Consider the following 22,155-nt stretch of genomic DNA (forward strand, 5'->3'; position numbering starts at 1 on the left):
CCTAAAAGAAGATGAAGCTCTACATAAAAGAAAGAATTTTAAGCTTGAGATTTACCATTTGAGTTGATGAACGTAATTCTTACTGATATTAGAATGTATAAATTCTTAATACTTTCTTGTTGTCGCTTATCTTTCTTAATAATGCGTAAGCTTTTAGTGACTCACATATGTCCAAAAAGTTTTTATGATTCTGAATATGAACCTGCATTTTTTTCCGTGCCATTAAAACTTTGACTCGAGCAGGCATTTAGGAGGCGATTTGTTCAAACGTTTTTTGGCCAGTTATCGGAAGCTAATGGCTGCGCTGATAATTCCCCAAATGCCTTTTTTGTCTTTGGAGCATAATTTACGCATCGTCGCAGACGAAATTATGTGTAACATGTATATACTTTGTGTGAGCCAGCTGCCATGTGAGCTGCTCGTAAAATGTCCGTCCAAAAATGGGCTCGAAACGGCCGTAAAAATCGATGCACGCCAGATATACATATACCAATGGCGAATGGGTGTGTATATATTTATGAGCAATTTTCAGAAGTGCTTTAAAGTGTAAAGCATGTGCGCTTTCGGACGGAGACCAGCGCGAAATAATATGCTAAGGTAAAAGGTAAAAGGCATAAGGTAAAATGGGGAAAGCAAGGCTGCGGCAAACAAACATTGCGCATACGCCGTGTTAATTTGCATTGTTATCAGACGCCGCCACTGCTGTTCGCTGATGCGCGTCTTTTGAGCCATCCGAGGGCACGGAGACCGCCTGCCAGGCGGCATTGCCGCATCCTTACAGCTGTGGTTGCCTGCCGCACCACGTGGCGTATGCGTAACTCCGTATGCCCCCGCATCGTTGCGTCGGTTTGTTTTTATGCCGTATGTGTATGCGTTATTAAATTTATTTGACTTGACGTGCGCACACACACACACACAGACAGAAGGCAGCATAGAATGGTATGGTTAGAGGATTGGGATGCGGATGAGGATGCGGATACGGATACGGAGCTAAGGGAGAGGAAATGGCTACAACAAACTCACACATCGACATCAGGCAGAAGGAAGTTAGCAAGTCCCAAGGTTTCGGGTTCCGAGTTCCGAGTTTGCGGCTCCTGGTGGCTATGCAACTGCCCCAACTGCTCTCCCTTACATTTCTCATTCTCATTTAATATTTAAATTGCTTGTGGTTAAAATATCTCATGTGCTCTTGTGGCAATTTATATTTTAAATTATTAATTCTGCCTTATTACATTACATACAGCATATCCTGCCTTTTTTTTTCCTCTCCCTCCCGTTTAGCCAGCTCAATTTCAAGCTTGACTTCATATTTATTCAAAAACACACAACATACCCGAGCAACAGCCTCACATGACTTAGATTTTTCGGTGGGCTGAAGGGGAGCGAATGCGGATTTGCTTCGGGTACGCAATTGAATTTGGTCCTCTTTGGATTTTCTATTTGCATTTCAAAAGGAATTTTCAATTAAAATGTCAACATAATTTAGAATTAATTTTTGAATCTATTCCGTTCGCTTATGTAAATAACATTCTAGGCTGGGTAATTTAATTTCTAGTTTGTTTTATTTTCTTTGCAGAAATTTCTTTCGAGTCTTGCAGGAAAACTAAAATAAATTTGCCGGTTGTGTAAACAAAAAATGATTCCTTGGCATTTAGTTATATTTATCTTGCAATTGTTTCTTCTGGTCTTATTTAACTGATTATTCCGTTGAAATTCGTTTTTTTATAAATTCTTGTTTTTATTGTTTGTCTTAAAAATAATAAGAAATCGGTGCTATCTTCTCTTCTAAAATACAAACAATTTCGGGCAAAGCCAACTGTAAATCTGTTTTCATTGCTTTTTGATAACCCATGTATTGTTCTATAAATAACAGCTTCAATTTGCTTTATTTTTCTTGTGTTATATTAAAAGCAAACATCATTCTTTGATACTTAAAGTGAATAAAGGCAGATAAAAAGCGCCGGCTGACTCTGTTTTTCTGACTATCACCCTGAACTCCCCTCTTTCTTTTTACGACGACATCAACATCGTTCCCATTGCCTGATGGGTATTAAAAACAAATACATTTTATTCATGGCTGCGTGTCAAAGTTTTTGGAAATATTTATTTCACAACGGCTTGAATTTATGTCGTACATACCAACATTCTCGCTTCTTTCGTTTGCAATTTTTTATTATGCAAACTTTTTTGTGAGTCGCATGAATTTTATATCCTTTATTCACGCATAACTTTTCCTCTCGCGTTTGCCAAACAAAAGTTGGAAAAACCGCTGAAATGAAATTCGATGGAGTTGCTCTGCTCTAGAATGGCTGATGCGAGCAAAAACAGAAATTTCATTTATAAATTTCCCATTTTTGTACGTGTTTTTATAAGTTTAATAACACATAATGGTCAACACGATTTGCGATTTGTTGCTTAAGCTGATAAACACGCTAATTGCTTGGCATTTTATTAAGCTGCTTTTATATATGTATATTCCCTTCATCCAACTTCTTATTAAAGCTCATCAAATGCTTATCTGCTATCAGCACCCAGCCAACTGCTAAAAGCTGCAGATCCTGGCAACGCGTTAGCGACTACCGACCCACGTACGAAAAAAATAAAATCAACAACAACAAGGGAGCCTTAATAAAAAAGGAAATGTCGCATAATCATATGTGTGAGTGTGTGTGGTCGTGACAAATGATACGGAGCCCCCGAGGAATAAGGTTTGGCAGTTCATAGAACCCCGAAGCAGTCAGCCGGTATTTTTCATTAGGCGCGAGAAATATTAAACAGACGACAGGCTGAAATTATTATCCTGAATCTGGCAGCCGGCGGTGGCGATGATAACAAATTACGTATACGCATCACACATACGCCGCGTTGTCGCAGGAAAGCTCATCAGCGGGAGCTGGCACTCCGCTCTTTTTTTCGCCAAGTCCCAACCCCCCGTCAGTTTTCCTGTAATATTTAAGCATCGTTTTAGCCCCACTCGAGGCAACGTCTGGCTGTGGCAGTTGGCCCTCTAAGCTGTTGTGATTGTCAGTTGCGTTGCTAAGCTGTTTCACGAGTAGAAAAACCCGGGGAGCAGGAGGTTCCATCAGCCAACAATTGTTTACTCTGCTAGCGCAATGCGTGTGCTCGGCTCCTCGGGCACTTTATTATATTTGTAATATGTATTATGACATTTCTTTTATGGGCTTTTCCCTCTTACCCGATGATTTGTCGATCGAGGAATAGAGGAATCGGGGAATCGGCACGGCAGAGTGCGTTAAGCATTTATTAAACCGAAATACGAGGGTGGCATAAAGACCAACTTATGGCCCAGCTCTTGCAGGAAGTGGGCGTAATTGCGTTTCTATGTTCGCTATTTGTATGCCCTCATGTGTTCATTTCCGCACGCAAATAAACAGGATAAAATCAGGCAATGGCCAAAGATTGGAGTCGAGTCCCCCCGTCCTTGCTAGGAATTATTGATCGAATGGCAGGAGATGGTGGAGGGTGGCGAGAATTCCTGCAAACGATCCCGGGGCCACATAAATTTTATTCTTTATGAAACCCAAGCATGCCAGATTGAAAGGGGTGTTGACAAATCCTGGGACCCCAAAGCCTGACCTGCGGCACTTCATAAAACGTAATCCGGACTCGTGGCTGCCAGAGCCGCTTATGACAAACATAATCATTAAGCCATTATTATTATTACACTTACGGCGGGCGAATTCCGCCCACACGCACATAAATTACTCCAGGATATCGTGGGCTCGGTCGCCTCGCCAGCCCGAGCAATTCTCAATGATTTACGGTCCATATTCCGATTGCCGGCTAAAAGGAGCAGCGCCCGAAGGCGTCGCCGCCGCTGCGTTGCCATCGATAAACAACTCGAAATGAAATGCAATTCCGGGCGAAATGCAAAAGGAAGCTCCTTCCGGCTTTCAGGAGTCCTGCGTTCGTCTGCACCGGAATGGCCCACTGCGTATCAAGTGTGTGCACAGCCCGACTTGTCCATCTATCTGTTTGTCGATATTGGAAATCTGATTTTATGGGTTTTTATTTCGTTTGACTTTGCGCTGATTTTCAATTGCTTTCGCACTCGCACTCGCACCCGCATCGCCATTTTACCCCTTTTTCCCTGGTCGTACTTTTAATAATAACTTCTGGCATCGTGCTCTGGATGCAGGTCCTGCTCTTCGGAGTCCTTGTTCGGAGTCCTTTATCCCAGTGCGGCAAATTGTTTGTCTTTCATAACCCGCTCTCTGGCTCTTGCGAGTGCGCCTGCCATATTTTTTGATTTTATGAAATATTTATGCCTGGCTTTGGTCAACAGGGAAATTGATTTTTCTTACCGCCTCTCGGTGCCCCACTTCCCATTCCCATTTCCCGTCGCCTGTCACGTTCATACATGTCCTGCGACAGCCTGTTGAGAAACAATTACAGTTACGCCCAATGGCCAGAGGAGCTCGGCGCCGCCACCCAGGAACAGGTGTTGACATGTGTCGCTGCGGAAAATTAATAAATATTTTATCATTTGTATAAACACAACATTTCATTAATTTTTATATATTTGTATTTGCGGCCGCCGGCCGTGCGGTTCCTTTTGTCCGTGACTATGCATATTCTTCTTAATTAATCGGCCGTGTCGCGTAGTCCTTTGTGTAAAATTATTGGTAAATGCAGCCGGCAATTAAATACTTAATGCCAAAGTGCAGAGTTAAACAGCCGCAGCAGAGAAACCAGAGGCATTGTCAACATCATCATCAACAACAAAAGCAGCGGGCAGATTCACCATCGACACCATTATCGTTATGTTAATGGAGTGCCCCCCGAAAAGATGGCCATAATAATAATGATAATGATAATAATAATAATAACAACAAGAAACAACAACAAAAATGATAACGTGGACAATCCCTTTTTGCATATTTTCAGTATTTATTATCAAACGCTTTCAATTGGGTTTCAACCAATTAATTTTCATAAAGAGAAGAGCGACATTCAATTTTAATATTTTTAATTAACCGTCAAGCATAGACAGTGCTTAATGTGCCTGCAAAATAAAATAATGAGCCAGACGATAATCGGATAATGCTGCTTAACTTGTTAATCCTTGCATAAATCTAAATGCCTGACGGCGCTATCCAGTTTGACACTTTTACTCACTGTTCTTGTCACTTGGTTACTTCCACATTTAGACTTGCATATTACAAACATCATTTTTCATTTCCTCCCAAAAATGGAAGGGGGTGGTGGTGGTGGTGCTTCGCTCAAATAGTTGGCAGTGGGTGAAGGTCGCACGCACATGACGACAGTCATCAGTCAGTTGGTTAACTCGCTGTGGCCCGCTCTGTGCGTTTAAGTGCTTGTTTGAGGTTTACTCGCAGTGTGACCATAATCTGCCACAGACACTTACACACAGCGACGTCAACAGATAAATAAACAAGCGACAGAGACAGACAATCGGCGCGGGAGAGAGAAAGGGAGACGCAGCAAGGAGCACATAAACGATGTCCTGGCGTAGCCTGATTAATGATGTTGCGACAATAATTAATTATATGCCTGCATCTCGGGAGTGATGGTGGTGAGCTGTGGCTATAGGGTGGGTGGTTTTGCCAAGCGGTCGGTGCGGAGTGGGGCCAGGTCAGTGCAGGGTTTTAGTGTGGCCGACACCACAAGTATTTCATTTCATTCGCGCCGCATTTTACATGGCTGGGCGTTGGTAAGCCACAAAAACCACTAAATGCTGTCTAAGCAATTGCTTCGTCGTGCTGTGGTGTAGGTTGGGGTTTTCACGATTTAATATAAATATTTGGGTATTACCAAAAAATAAATCACAAAATGAATTTTTAAATTAGTGTATAACAATAAGAAAATCTAAAGCTAGAATAAATTTTTCCAACCAGCTTTTTTGTTGTTCTACGTAAGTGGGTTAGGGTAAAATATTGCGATTAAATTACATCGACTGTACCTAAACTTTCTTACTTAAAACCACCTCAAAAATGCTCAGTATTCGCTAATGTTCGTATGTAGGTTGTTGGCCCGTCAAAATATATTAGACTCGATTGTTATCCGGCACTCCTTTAGCCACTCAAGTGCTGGCAAAGCTTTGGGGTAGCAATTAAAATGCAATTTAAGATATTTCTGCATATCCCTAGCCTCGGCATTCTTCACCCGTGTTTTTCGCGTTCATTGCCACCGCGTTTTTCACCGACTGCAAGTGTGTGAGTGCATGATTTAGACATTTCAATTTGCATGTGTTAACATGCAATGCAAAAAGGATTCGATTCTTATCGCTGCCACATGCCAAAGGCCAAAAAAAAAAACACTGGCGGGAGCAGTGCCCGAGTCCTGTCTGCAGATCCCACAACTGCTGGCCAATACAGCAAGCACTTTTCTGCACTTTCTTTACTATATAGTCGAGGCGAGTCGAGGTTTATAATGGCGCAACTTCCATTGCATGCAACGTGCTGCACACTCCCACTCAAACCGACGAACGTACATACGAGTATATGTGCTTCGCTTTCCTTACCTCTCCGCAATGTGGAAATTTGAATATCCTGCGGTAATTTCCACTATTTTTAGTACTTTGTTGCCCTTTTGAACTGTCATTACTGCGGCTTGCGAAGTTGAGTGAGGAAAAAAGGAGCTGAAGGAGCGGAAAGAGGTGTCGCGAGGGGTTAAGGGAAGGGGTTAAGTGACTGCCTGCTGGGTTTTCGGGTGGCGCATCTTTTGTGCCATTCACGTTCTTTTCGCCCTTCCGTTTTCCGCTTTTCCTCACTCACAGCCCCCACAATCCTTTATTTGCATGCGAGTTGAGTTACTTTTTATGGATTCCAACATAAGCGACCGGGGAAAGAACGAAAAGAATCCATATACTCGTATATATATACATATACACATTCAGCAGAACTTGGCGAACTCGCATAACTTTGATGGGGATTTTTGATTACTTCTCAAATGGCTTCCAGCTCCATCAAGAGCCTCACTCCTCCTTCACTCTAATGCGCAATTAGAGCACCATTCGTTGATTGAGAAATTAGCCAAGTTTGAGTTGCGTCCGTCAAAAGACCGTTTTCGGCGTGGCCAAAGGACTTATGTGGCATTAAAACGTTCAGAAGCCATTCTTCATTATGCTGGCCAAAAACGGACGACTGCGGACGTGGCCATTGCGTGAGCCTCCATTTTGCCCACTCCTCCAAGAACTTTTGTGTGCGTGACAATTGTCCGTAGTTGAGCCGAAAACCGGGATCTCGCATCTTGCGTCGGTCTTTTTTTCGGGGGGTCATGTATGCCACATTATGCTGTTATTGCACAAAGAGAAAAAGGTTATTTGTAACTCTGAACTTTTTTAGTAAGTTTTCTTTTTAATTTTTAATTCTACTAATTAAATAACTAGTTAAGATATCGATTTCTTTCTGTGTATAAGCTTAACTCATTTCTCGCCCAAGCTTAATAAAGTTGCGCCTTGGGGTTTCGGGGAAATTGACCAAACTAAGGCTGCTCAACTCGGGCGATTTTTACTCGCACATTAACCCCGAATCGGTTAAAACGCAGCGAGAGCCCCACAAAATTGGCACGTTAAAAGCGTCTATAAAATGCATGTGTAAACAAGCCCCGAACTCGTGTCCAATTATGGCCAGCTCACACGAAATTGGGCGGAGAAGGTAAAGGATCGGGGACCAGCTGGATGAGGATGGAGGGTCGGCGGAAGCCAAAGCAAACTTTTATCTAAACAAACAGCTCGTTTGGGCCAGGCTAAAATGGACGCAGAGTGACTGGCGAAGCAGCGAGGCGCGGCATGCTAAAAATAAATGAAGACATTAGCGACGCTCAAATGACATGTTATCGACTTTGAGGGCCAAGAGGGCCAAGCGATGGCGGACACCGCAATTACCGTTAGCAACACACACATACAGGAGCACAGAGACACAATCGAGTGTATGTGTATGTGTTAACCTGGATCATAAATAAAGAGCTATAATGGAGGTAACCTTTTGGGGCAGAAAAAGGGAGAATGGGTGAGAGTAACACGGCTGTGACTGCGTTTGCCTTTCAGCTTTTTTAAGCGCGCTTCAGATTCTTGCGAATGATATAGGAACATGCAAACTTCCGGCGGAAGTGCAGGCGTGCGACAGAGACGGAAGACCATTTCCCCTGCTCCACCAATACACTGACACGAAAAAGCCATTAACACACACGTATACGTATATACGTATATGTACTGGGCTTGGGTAGCAGTTTTTTATGTGTTTGCGATAAATTCTCATTTCGCCGAGCTGCGCTTTTTCGCCGCAATCAGTTGGGTGGAAGCAACATAAATATTTTACCAGCCAGCCAGCCAGACAGACTGACAGACAACGGGGCAAACAGGCAGAAGGACTGAAGGACAATCGGACGGACGCACCGAGGAGCAGCAGAGGGACAGACCCTCGAAGGCGATGGCGAAAAGGCCACCACATAAAGTTACAAAAGTTGCGGCATTTTCAAAATGCAAATTACCATGTGCGAGTTCTTTGGACGCCTTACCCTTTGGCCCTTCTCCCTCCGCCGCCCGCTGGCACTCAATCCAGCCACATGAGCCCATCAATTAAAGGTCATTTACATGTCAATGCAGCCGACCAGCAGCGGCCAGCAGCAAATAACGAAAACAATGGCAGCAAACCGCAAAGTTTTGCACCCAGCGAAACTTCTCTGTAATTGAAGCATTTTAGCCCACGTCATTGCTCAGATTTGTATCGCCGCCCAAAGGCAGGGGCGTATCCAAAAAGGGGGTTAAAACCGAGGTTAAATAAATCAATCTTTATAAATCAATTCCTTAAACCAATTTTGATCTCGATAAAAATAGTAAAGGGAAATGATTTGTTCTATAAAAAGTGGCCAATTTGAGTAACCCCCTGCCTACGCCCATGTGTAATGGCCCTTGCATGTTTATGGCTCTCAACCTACTCCTTCAATGGGTGAAAAAGACTTTTGTTACGAAATTGCCTTCGCTGTTGCCAAATACTTTGCAGTTTGTAATTTTAACTGCGTTGCAATTTGTTAAGTGCAACGACCAGTGTGTTTATTTTGGTGAATTTAAGTACAGACCATGTGGTGTAACTATTAAAAAATGAAGTTATTAAACTCACGAAGAGGGCTGCCAAAAATGACAGTTCATGTGGCTTTTAGTTTTTGGTAAGGCAAATGGAGGTTTGTTGCATCAATTTAAAATCGCTTTAACATCAACAGAATTAACACGCAAACGCGTATCGACCGCTTACGCACAAACAGAGGCCAACAAACGAGCCTTTGTTTCGTCAACATCATAATGTCGCCCGTTTTGTCGCTTCCGCGACAGCGGCTAAAAGTTCCGCCCCTTTGGGGCACTCCACCCACTTCCGTGGCAAGCACCCAACACCACCCACCCACTCAGACACAGAGTGTACTGTGCTGATTTGCATTTTCGACATTGTTTGGCTCGATGATGACTGCCACGCCTCCAACTGTGATGGAACCCATTACCACCACCCCCCGCCCTCTCGGCATCGACGGCAATTTATGTGTTGCATTGTTTATGACAGATTTATCGCAAGTTAATGACATGCGACCGCTGATTTATGTAGCCAACACAAATATGCCAGCCAAATGACGCGGAGCTGACAGACGAACGCATTCTGAATAGCATCTGAATGGCAACCGAATGGCCAGGAGCTGTATGGAGGTATGGATCAGAAGCACTAATGAGCACACCTCCGCGGATCGAAAGGTAATATTCCATTTGATCCGCACTATAGGAGGAGTGCTCTGCTGCAAGCGCTGCAGGTGAAATAAAGAAGCTGCAGGGAGTGATTATTTGCACATTTACACAACTGGAGATAATTTGTTTATTCCTTTTCATTCTCTCGCGTTTTCATTTCCCCAAAGAAGGTTGTTAAGTCTGGAGGTGATGTTGGTAACAATGGAATAATTACAGCAAATTTAATTGAAGTGAATTTAAAACTTTCCGATAAAAAAAATTTTAGTAGATATTTTACTTAAATATATACACACGTGAATAGGATATTCTCAATACTCAAGCATTTAATTTATGGAAGTTTTATTTTAATAGACAAATGACTTGGAGTCTCATTACTCAAAAGAATATAAATTTCACAAGTTTTAATTTCCATTAACCTATTGATAACGATAAGGAAATTAACGTACTCGAAAGAGCATAGAACCATTTGTTTCCCAAGTAACCAACTTTCCTCGTCGTTCTTGCAGCTTCTTTTCTCCTGTTGTCTGGGTGCTGTAATTTTAATAATGAGAAATTGTCAGCGCATAAAATGAAGTCCAGACAACGACAGCTGACACAACAACCCACAGTAGACCCACAGTAGTGGACCATCAGCAGCAGCAGCAGCAGCATCCCATTTCCATTCCCGGCCTTCCGCCACTTTTAATTTAAAGCTTTTGCACATTTACGCGTCAGCTGCCCGTCTTGTTGGTGTTGTCATTGTTGTTGCTCGTATATAATAATAAGTGCGCGGCAAGTCCTCTCTCTTCTTCTTGCTTGAACTTCCTTTCTGGTCCCGGCCATGCAAATATTTATATGCCAGCGTTGAACTTTGTTGATTACAAAAAACGGAATGAAACGGAACACGAAAAACGGAGCAACAAAAGTGAAAAGATTTTTTTGTATCCTTCAGATACGTTTTTTTTCAGTTGGCTGAGTAATTTTTTTAGGGAAGTAGGTTAAGAGAAAACACAAATTTTTTTTCAAGGCTTTCCTTTGCTTTCCTTTTTACGAATAAGTTTATTCGGCCAAAGGTCAAGTGTAATACACCCGAAAGTGATGTACTCGTACAAATACTATACACGTATATATGCACGATCCTTTGCGTGCTGTGAGAAATGGCCCGGTCTTTGGTTTTTTGAGGTCAGCCATATATTTCAATTAAAGCTGAACATGCAAAGCATAAAGAATAAAACTCCGGCAGCTGAAGTCAAATAAATTTTTTTGGCTTGTGAAATCCGAAACTCCGCTGCTCATCGTGTGTTAATGCTAATAAAAGATGATTTATGCGTGCGGAAAATGAAGCAGAGCTCTCGGCCAACTTCCCAGGGAACTTTGTTGTGGTAAATGCGTGCGACTTGCTTCCTGGCCAACATGGCAATATCGACTTTCCACTCGAAGAAGAACGTAATTAACACGCTGCACAAACAGCAGTCACTAGCAACAGCAACAGCAAAAGCAACCACAACAAACAACACACAACAAACAACACCTAGAACGTCAGCAAGAACAATGCATAAATCTACTTTCCTGGTTCAATGCGCCGGCTGCGGTTGGCTAACGTGATTAGAAAAGAAAACCAAAAGCGAGGGAGCCGCCGCACAAGAACTAGTTTTCTTTTTCCTACCTTCAGCATAATGGGAAATCGAAGCCGCAACAAACGGTAAAAAGCAGCCCGCAACTGTGGAAAGAACTTCAGCTAACCATGATGGCTCGAGTAGGAAAAAGCCGCCGAGGAAGCTTAGAAAGTGCTGGAAACCAAAGCAGGGCAACAGTATCGTTTCGGCGAACATTTAAAAGGCTTTTTTTGCGCTACAGCCCGGCCAAGTCAGCCAAGCGCGAATTATGCCCATGAAACATGTGTAAAAGATACTGAGGGAGTTGCAATTGAAGTAATTACAAATGCACAGCCATTCTACATTCTAAATGTGCCGAACAAAGGCAGAAATTGCTGAAAACTCATATACAAAAGAACAGAGCCGGAGTTGCATGAATGAAAGACCCAAATGCATACACAAATAAATTAGCAACTAAACATAAAAACAAAGGCAAGCTTTGGGGGAGACTGCTATGTAATTATGTAAAAAAAAAAGCGGAGCGCGTGCATCCACAAGATACATATGCATATGCTTTTTTTTATGTGCTGTGTTCTGCTGTGCTGTGTGTGGGTTTGCCTGGCAACGTGGCAACACATTTGCACATTTCATTATTTAACAAAAAGAAGATGCAGCGAAAGGGCCGCCGGTGGGAGGGCAATAAAAACTGAGGCTGCCTCACTTTTATTAACATCCATTGAGAGCTGCCTGCCCTAAGCAGTGCTCATTATGGCAACATCAACGGAAAAGCGACGGCAGAGGCAGCAGGAGCAGCGGATCCCAGCCCCATGTCTATTAAAATTAAAATGCGCTCAGCTCTTTTTTATAATCTTTCATTCGTAAAGTAAGAGAACCGAAATTGCCACACAAAACGCGCAGCGGGGAAGGAAACTGGTCTGCCACTTCAGTGATTTTCAATATGAAAATGCAGCCAGACAGAGCTGACAGACAGCCGAAAGGGGGGAGTTTTGGGCCCGGTCTGAATGCATGTTGCCGCATGCTTGGCTGAATACGAATGCAGGAGCATTATGTGGCAACAGTCAGGGATTGCGGTTTACAGCCTATGCAAATTAGCAGATATATATCTGCCATAAACGCGATACATGCAGATAGTAGATAAAACAGTGCTAGCATTTATCGCAGCAATTTAAGAAACTCCACATTCATGTGATGCCTTTAAGAGATAGTGCGAGACAAAAAGAAGTGTTTTAAAATATCAGTTCAATAAAAATGTTAGATTTATGTGGACAATAACAATGGAACTCATATATTTATTGGTCTGTTTTAATTGGATGATTTTGGAGACCACGACTTTTAATTGAGGGGAATAACCCATTTTTTGCTCTCTGTGCCTTTAAGAGATACTGCGAGACAAAAATAAATGTTTTAAAATATCAGTTCAATAAAAATGTTAGATTTATGTGGACAATAACAATGGAACTTATACATTTATTGGTCTATTTTAATTGGATGATTTTCGAGACCACGACCTTTAATTTAGGGGAATAACCCATTTTTTGCTCTCTGTGCGACCTTTCAATTAATAGCAATAGCTGTCGAAGCTTGGAAAAAAATACATCGTCTTTGGGTGAACAAAATGCTTCGATAATCCCTGCTAAACATGCCACTTAAAATTGTGAACAAATCGTAAGATGTGTCCAAACCAAAAGCATGGAAAGTCAAATAAATATTTGAGAAAATACAACATATTTGGTATTCATTCATTTTTGGGCCCACATCCTTGTCCACTGCACAAAAAGGCAATTGAATTAGAAATTCTTGAGTAGTTGTCAGTTTAGATAACTGGCAATTTGTATGCGGCGTGCAATTAGAAAATTTCGGGCCTCAAAATAAAATAACAAAATAACAGACACACACGAGAGCGACAGACAGAGATGAGCTGATGAATTTAGTGAACCAGAGCCGGCCATGCATACAAAATAAACAAAGAAACACAAAGATGTTTCCTTATTTATGGCAGAGTCCAAAATGTATTCAAATATGTAGATTTGCCAAGTTTATTTCCCCAACCCGTTTTGCACATGGCAGGCAGGAAATAACCGAATTACAGGACAAGACCTTTGCCACTTTCACCCCGGCTGCCATTCGGGGTGAAATTTGTTATTTATTTGCAATCCGGGCTTAGTTCTTAATTATTTTCTTGAAACTGTTTCGTAACCAAACAAGAACGCTTTTCCCATTTTATTCGATTGAGTGAAATGCAGGACAAATTGAATAATATTATTCCAGAAATTTGAATATTCTTTTGGAGGGTTTTTTCGCAACCATTCCGCAGGGATTCATGTCAAGTTGTAACACTCAGTCGCCATCCCGATCCTTTGGCCGCCTCTTGTCTGCATTATACGCTCTTGACTTGCAAATTGTTTACGGTTATGGCTTGCATTGCAAATTCTAAGTAACAGCCAGCTTAATTAAATTAAGCATACGTATCCAGCCACGCCCTTAAGCGGCTGCAACGGGGGCGACATCGCTCATGAATAGGCATTACGTATGCGTTGAAATTTAAGTGGCTTACACACACGTGTCATGTACACACTCTTCACATGGACACGGCTTGTTTGCCACTTTTGCATATGTATGACATAATTAGTGTCATAATGATACACACACAGGCACACACACACATATGCCGGGCACTTGTCTAGCAGGCTCAAAAGTTGAAAAGTCCCTGAAGAAATGGCCCAACCAGTCATTTGGTATGCTAATAAGATGCCCGACTCCACCCTTTCACTCTTACCCTTGTTTGGCCCCCAACTAATTTGCATATTTTTCACGTTTTTCGTTGCAGTAAATTACTTAAAAACACATTAAAAATGTTCCACGGACTGCAGCTGCATCTGTAGTGGGAGGCAGGATCCAACGAAAAGGATAAGGTTTCCTCTTTCTCAACGCGGCAAGGATAGCTCCGAGCAAGGTGAGTGAAAATAAATATTATCACGGATCTCATAGCGCACTTTATAAACATTCATAATAAAATTGTTATTTATGTCCGTCGACTGATAAACAGAACACTTCTTTGGCATTCATTTTTTTAAATATCATTAAGTATTGCATCCTTTAATTGCAGCTCAGTTTTCAATTAACTTTTTTTGCGGTTTTTTGTTTAATCGAGCATAAAGCAAGCTGCAAATATAAATAAATTGCATTAAATAAATACGGGAATGCCAAGGGAAATAGACAAAGCAAAAAATTACAGAAATGTAAACCGCAATTATTTTCATAAATGTGCAGCACACTAAAAAACTAGAAAAACACTCAAAAAGAGCACACAGCGCTTCTAAATTTTTCACCACTTTTCCCGAAGAGTTCATAACTTTTATCACTCACTGTCGTCCGCACAACCGCACACTTATACACCCACACACACGCCTCCTTGGCACTTGTTGTTACTTTTTTATTGCCACCTTTTTTCTCGCTATTTCTCTCTCTCGCTCTTTGCGAAATGCAAAATGCGAAAATGCATTGTGACAGCTATTTTTTTAAATGTCAACAAGAGGACCATAAAAAAATACGCATACGCCACAAACACTTTGTCGTTGGTGTTGCATAAGGAAAAACACTTTTTAAATATTTTCAGAGGCACTTTTATGACGTCTAGCACAAACGTGGTGAAGTGAGCAAAAAATGGCTGAAAAGCTTGAAAAGCGGCGGCAGCAACTATTAATAATGTTTTTTTAGTAAATACTAGTGCGTGCGGCATTTAATGCATTTGAAAAAACATATCATTATATACATATAAGGGAAAAAATCTATTTAAAGGGTTACGTAACGAAAGAAAAAGTCATTTGTTTATTGTGATTAAAAATCATTGTACTGAGACTTATATGCTTACCTTTAACCCTTAAATATCACCAAAAAACAAAACGAAAATCGCTGGCTCAGTAGTATGCTACGATTTAATGGTCGTTCGAATACGTTTTTTTTAGTTGTTTAGCTGCAGTTTTCCTGTTTTTACCACAGTTCCTCGGTTTAGCAGACAAATTATGCGTTAAGGGTGCCACCCTGCGGCTCAAAGAGCTGAAGAATTTAATTAAATTTGCACAAAAGTTAGCAACGGATACTGGAAAAAGTCGGGCACTGGCAACCAGAAATGGTTGCAGTGGCAAAAAAATTGGTGAAAAATGCTTAAATTTCGCGCATGGTTTTCAATTTGACGCGCCCCTAGAAAACGCCAGCTTTAGAGAACACTTAATTGGTTTTTCACCAGGCAACGGCAACGGCAACGGTTGCTGACCGCAAATTAAAATAAAAGCACTGGCCGATCCAACCGACCAAAGCCTAATCTCGTATTCCACCCAGCTGAAGAATAAGCAAAGCGGCTATAGAAAATTTAAATTGCATTGCCCCATCGAATGCAGCGACCACGTGGCAAAGGACAAACACAATGTTCCACGGCTTATTTGACTTTATGCAAATTGATTGCATAAATAATTTATGATTAAGGATCGGGCAATAATTTGCCAATTTAAATGCACAATTAGTTTAATTGATGCGCTGTCACACGCCTGCCCAAAAAAAACAAAAAAAATAAATACACACCCACCAAATGTGTCGCTGCAATCCGAGCGAAACGAACTCGTCGACTCTGTATTTGACAAATAAATAATAAAATGTTTATTTCGATTTCAAAAATGTTGCCATGTTGACAGTCCTGCCAGTACATAATTATGCAAAATTCAGCACCAGCGAAAATAAATAAATAAAACAAAGTTCCCAAACAAGCGACGGCAATTAAAATTAAAAATTAACAAAATATTTTCCCCAGCATTATAATCGCACACACTCAGACAGGCACAGACGCAAAATTAACACCCGCGCATGCATGGCATCGAGTTAAAGCTCATTATATTTGCATTTGCATACGAAATACATAGTTTCAACACCTCCCATCTCTGCCCTTCTTAGCCAGAAAATGTTTTAACGAAAAACCAATTAATGCAGCCAAGCGAGCTGACTGCTCCTGATGATGTCGGTGCTGCAACTAAAATATTTTCTATGTGGAGCAGCCGCATTGCAAAATATGTAAATGTACAGATATTATGTGAATTACCATCAAATTGTTTATGTAACATTTTTCACGTCATTCCGGCTAAAATTTCCAGCCAGAAGCTATGCAAAATATTTATGTGCGTATGGCAGCTGCCGTTTCAAATATTAAAGTATAATTAAGAGGAAATTACCAGCCGGAACTTGTCATAATTAATTACTTAAAAATCGGGGATTAACTCTAAAAACCCCAGCTTTTGAGCCCCAACCAAGGTTAAGCGAATTCCACATGTTTCCCTTTTCACTTTCAGAGCGCCACTATCTGTGCATCCATCAGAACTTTTTATTTACTTATTTTCTTTATGCACTTGCCACCGACTCTGACTTCCCCATGGACCGTTCATTAAGTTCGAGTGGAGTTCACAAACGTTGCGCATAAAGTGCACTTTACGAATTCACGCATTTTTATGACAAGATTTCAGCTTTTCATTTGAAACCAAAAGGCAACGCTACAGAGTTCTCACCCTGCCCTCTATCAAGGCAGTAACGTAATTTTTTTATTTACTTTCTTTTATTTGTACTTTGATTTAATGGCCATAAAAATTCGGGGCGAAGGAGCAGAGCGAACACGCGTGCATAAAAATCACAAGGCACGCTGTGAATTTTAATACAACGCTGCGTATACGTAATGATTTCACTTGGTCGTCGCCATTTTGATTTTCCATTGGGCCAACAACTTCCCTCGTTGTTGTTGTTTTTCTTGCTATAGCTACCATCAAGGGAACTGCTGACTTTAATTCTCGCTTTTTTTCCTGCAATTGAAACATGAAATTGCATTTATTGTGTGCGGCAGCAATGCAAACAAATATACGCACTGGGTCCTGTGACAGGGTTCTGGAGTAAGGCCTTATGACACCAAAAAGTAGGCAGAGATTTTTGATTTATCGCCGCAATGCCACACGCACACCACATGTGTGTGCGTGAGAGTGTGTGTGCGTGAAAGCATCGGCATATAAATACTTATGTACATAAATTGAAATGAAGTGCCAGCCACTTTTGTGACCGTTTCAGAGATTTTAATCTTTATTTATCGCCATTGCGGTTGGCATTGTCCTCAGGGCTCATCCTGCGCTTTCGCGGCTATTGGCGAATTTATGTTAAGCAGCCTACTTCCCTCTCTTACCAGCTATTTATTTTTGTTTTTTTGATAAATGTTAATGTCTCTATAAGCGCGTGTGAAGCATATATCAACACATACGTCCATTTTAAATGTTAATCAACCCGGGACCCAATCTATCAATACTTATACATATTTAATGCTCAACCCCAGAGGCCAATGCCAAATAAAAAATATTCCGAAAACAGACCGTAAAACAATAAATAACCAAAATCAGGATGGGGACAAAAAACGCCAAAATCGTATGGCTTTGAGCCGACAATGAAGGACATTTAATAATTTTTTTCTGGGCACTGCAAAACCAAGTCGGACATTCATCGGATGTGGTAACGGTTTGTCTGTGTGGCAGCCGTTGCATAAGGCAATCTGTGCAACATGTACACACAAAACTGTGCTTTTACAAATAAATATTGCATTGGGATTAAGCCTGTCACAGATAACTCTATTCGCATGGAATGATTTGGATTTTGTGTCTGCTATTCGGAAGCGTTACACGGAAATATGTTGTGTGTTAGCAAAATATTTTTATTAAACCAAAACTAAAGTTCTTACAAAAACGAAAAAAAAGTTTACTAGTCATACCTACAAAATTGTTTACTTAACCTGGGACTCTAATCTGTTCTAATTGGTATACAGAATCATTTACAAGTATTTCAAAGTCTTCAAGTCATTTCCACCAGAAAAGTTTTAAAGTTTCTCGACGCCAAGCTAAAAGCAAATGGCGCCAGCGCAACTTGCTAAAGTGTCTTAATTATCGATGCAATTTTAGGTTTTCCGTCTGCTGCCAAAAAATGATGGCCCCCATTGAACTTAATCGAACCAACGCTCCGGCCAAAAGGCGTAACAACAACGACAAGGGCTTAAATGGGCAAATGGGCAACGAACAGCGAGTCGAGTGCGTTTATTTATAACAAGCGCAAAATGTGCACAATTAGCGCTATATATGGCATCGAACCTACAGAGGGCGATTCTGCCGCCATAATCATGGCAAGCATGCCATTTAAGGCCCCAGAACTTTAAACGTGACTCACATTTCAAAGAGGAAGTCCGGGGAGTACGGGTTTTGGGGGCCTGCGGGTCGGCGAATTAAGCTGCATACAATAAAACAAAGCGCAAATTATGAGGGCCGACAGCGGACAAGAACGGCAGCAAATAAAAGCCGATGGCAGTGGCAAAGGCAGTGGCAGTGGCGATGGCGATGGCGACAGGCAGAATAAATAGAAATCAAGAAAGCATAAAAATGCCCAGCGCGGACAGGGACAAGGCGAAAGCCAAAGTTTGAATGCAGCGGTACGAAAAATTAAGTAGTTGGCAGAACCTGTCCAGTCCCCAAAGACTAAAGGCAACCGACTAGGAGAAGGAAAACCTGCGGATCCTCCATCGCATTGGTAATTGAAGTGTACGCGTGCGTCCCCCCGGAACTTGGATTTGGCCACACTTGGCGGATTGTCGGTGGGTTGGCTGAAATGGTTGCTGGGCTGGCCAGCATTATGCTGTATTATTTACAATACGAGGGCCGGCGGTCTGCCCGCCACTTAGATACATACGTTGCCCCATAAAATGCTGTTTAAATGAACGCTGGCCGAGCGTGCAATGGACGACATTTTCATTTACGATGCCAGCGGCTCAAGGAGGTGAGGCCAAATTGAATGCGGACTGGGTGTCTATTATTTTATTTCTATTCTGCCGGCAGCCAGCTCTCACGGAGTGGCTTCGCCATCCCAATCCCATTCCGCCCGTCGAGTTGTTTATTTATGTGATGGACTGTGCGTGTGTGGAAGTTGCAGATAAATTTACTTAGCCGCCCGAGGAGAGCGCTCTAGTTGAGCAACTCCGGGGCTTAAGGAAATGACAAGTTGCAAGTGGAACGGAGAGTGAACTTGGTCAGGGAGATTGATGGTACTGGAATAATGAAGCTTGGCAAGGCCGAGGAGCTAGCGAAGAGATGTCCCACCTTTGTGCACCCACACGGGAAAAAATTGATAAAAACCTAAACCGATTTTGTATATTATAAAAGTTTATAAACAGCTTTTAAAGTTATAAAATAACTTTAATCTCTTTTTAATGCGACACTTGGCATAAAAAACATAGATAATACTTTAAAACCTCCTCTTAAGTAACTAAAATCAATACTGATTTGTTATTTGCTTAAAAAAATGTGAAAACTATCTCCTTTAAAATCGGATTATTCAGGATATCGGTTCAGTTTTTTTGGCCTGTATACTCTCGAGCTTGTGTGCAGTACGTCATCGCCTGGCGAGTGGAAATCAATTTACGTTAAATGTTTGCCCATCCACCGAATCTAAACAAGGCTGGCCGCATAAACCTGCGCTGACAGGATGTGCGCTAAGTGAGCCAAGGAGCAAGCGGCCTGATGGAGTGGATGGAGGTTCCACGGAGGAGCAGTCAACCGCAGAGTATCCATTTGAGTGACTTTGGGCAGGGCCGTGGATGGGATGTTGAGGGTCGAGCCCCAGAATAAACAATCGGCCACCGGCGCTTCTGCGTTTTCTGCCATGGCAAACAACTGGCTTGCTGTGCAACAAAAACATCATCATCCTCATCGACCTGGCCAACAACAATGGGGCCTATTAAACTTGAATGCGTCACGCATGCTTGCTGGTTCTTTTGCCTTAAGAGCTCCTCCCTCCTTTACTCTCTTCTCGTTTCTCCTGCCTTTTTCATCGGCTCAACAAGTTTTTGCATTTGTCTCGGGCACGAGCGCATTATGCTGAAAACTTTGCGAAAAACTTGGGACGACAACATGATTAACAGACAAATGACATTACAAAGCCTTTCACTTGGCGACTTCTCCTCACTTTGGAAAGAGCTAAAAAAAAAAGCGAAAAAAAAACTGCATCATCGCCTTGGTGCCTTTCTATTTCCCAGACAATGAGCTGGCTTTCAACGAGATCTGGAGAGGAGGCCCTTCGCGAATATGTGGGGGAGTCTCGGTCCCGGGGCGGAATGCGCAAATCAGGTCTTAACCCCTTTTCTTTCATCTGCTTAGCCGTCTGCTCTGTCTGCAGTAACTTGAACTTTCAGTGAGCCGTGCAGCTGGCAAGAGTAATGAGCAGGCGAGTATCTTATGGATTTGTCGCTGACTTTGAAGTTGGCTTTTTTGCTGGCCCGTTCGTTTCCTCGTTCGTTCGCCTCGTCTCCTGAAAAGTTGAGCTGTGCTGATGCATTTACTAATAGAAATTTTAAATTTAAATGCCAGCGTTTCTTGCACCCATCCGTCGCGGCTGTGCACTTGAGCACTTGCAGCTCGCCTTCGGCGGTTTGCACTTAACGCCGAGGCGTTACAGCGTAAGCAGCTTCGAGATATTTTCAACTCACTGCGGCTCGAGTGCTTTCGACTTGGACCCATCCTCTGGCCCTTCTGGAATTTTGATGCGCTTTGGCAAAAATTCTACAGAAAGTGTAAGCCATAAATAATGGAGGCGGACTTAATGAATTCATCCGAGCAGCCAAAGGATGTCTTAACCTTGCGATGTTTGTGCATAATTAGCTGGAGCAGCAATTCCTGGAAGATGTTCTACATTTATCACTGGGTTATACAAAGTACAAAGCAACATTTGTTCATTTATACATGATGTTTATGGCAGGCCCTTTGATAATTTTAGCCCTTAAGGGACACTACAAATTTTTTTATAATATAAGTTGTTTCAGTTTATTCACTGTTGTTTTATAAAAGTGTACTATGTGCAACTATAATTTGAGATATTTTTGTATACTGACTGCACTGAGTTCTGCCAGCCATTGTATCGGACAGACGGTCTGTCTGCCACATTGCCAATCACATATATTGAACAGTTTCCAATTTTCCGATATTAAGACCCGCTTAGAGACTCTTCACTCGCCGCCCCCCAAAACACATCTTGAGATGGAGAACACAGATGTTTACTTAAAGCTCCGGTTTGGCAATACATTGGCCCATCTGGCTGGCTATATAAACATGTCCCGACTGCCTGTTCACCAAAGTGTTGGAGGCGATGCCTGTAAAACCAGAAACATGGGGCCAAAAGACTTGGAAAAGTTTTTGGGGGAATTGAAATCCTTTGGCAAACAACGAAGCAACCGCACACATATGCGCACACATATTGGGTTGGAGGGGAAAATGAAACATTGCCAGTGCAGTGGTATACAAAAACCGCACTTGGCCAGACTTTCCGTTTCCTAGCAGCTCGGAAATGGAAAATGGTCGAAGGACCTCCCCATTCACTTCCTCTTCAGCCGCACTTCACATGCGTGTAAGAACTTTTCTCAAGCATTTGTAAGTTTTTAATAAGAAATTGTTAAACAACTTGTTCTGGTTTTTTTCTCTCTCGGTTCTCTTTAGGACTTGGCAAGGCTGCTGCCTCTTGGCAGAAACTGTAGTAATTAGTCATGTTGATTGATGAACGTTCGCTGCGAGTGTGCGAGTGTACAATGTGTATGTGCGTACTGCCAATTTTAGTCGTAAATCCTCCTGCTGTTGCGTTTTTGTATGGCAAAAATTAATTTAAAGGACGAACAATATGTCAACGCCATTTAAAGACTTTGGCATTGCCGTAATCCCGACAGTGGGAGCATTAAGAAAACTTAACCATTAAATGGTTGCTTCCTGCAGGCATCCGAAAGCCAATTTTCCAAGAGCAAGCTGC

General features: G+C 42.0%; 1 protein-coding gene across 1 annotated transcript in view; it reads left to right on the forward strand.

The window, feature by feature from the left end:
* The window catches only part of LOC108095776 (protein toll), a 42,633-nt gene that overhangs the window by 12,896 nt on the left and 7,582 nt on the right, over positions 1–22,155 (forward strand). The window contains exon 2 of the mRNA XM_017197022.2: positions 14,135–14,260. The gene's annotated coding sequence lies outside the window, so the exon portion shown is untranslated. The remainder of the gene's footprint in view (positions 1–14,134; positions 14,261–22,155) is intronic.

This window comes from Drosophila ficusphila, unplaced genomic scaffold (genome assembly GCF_018152265.1).
Source record: "Drosophila ficusphila isolate 14025-0441.05 unplaced genomic scaffold, ASM1815226v1 contig_791, whole genome shotgun sequence".
In the NCBI taxonomy this organism is placed as follows: Eukaryota; Metazoa; Arthropoda; class Insecta; order Diptera; family Drosophilidae; genus Drosophila; species Drosophila ficusphila.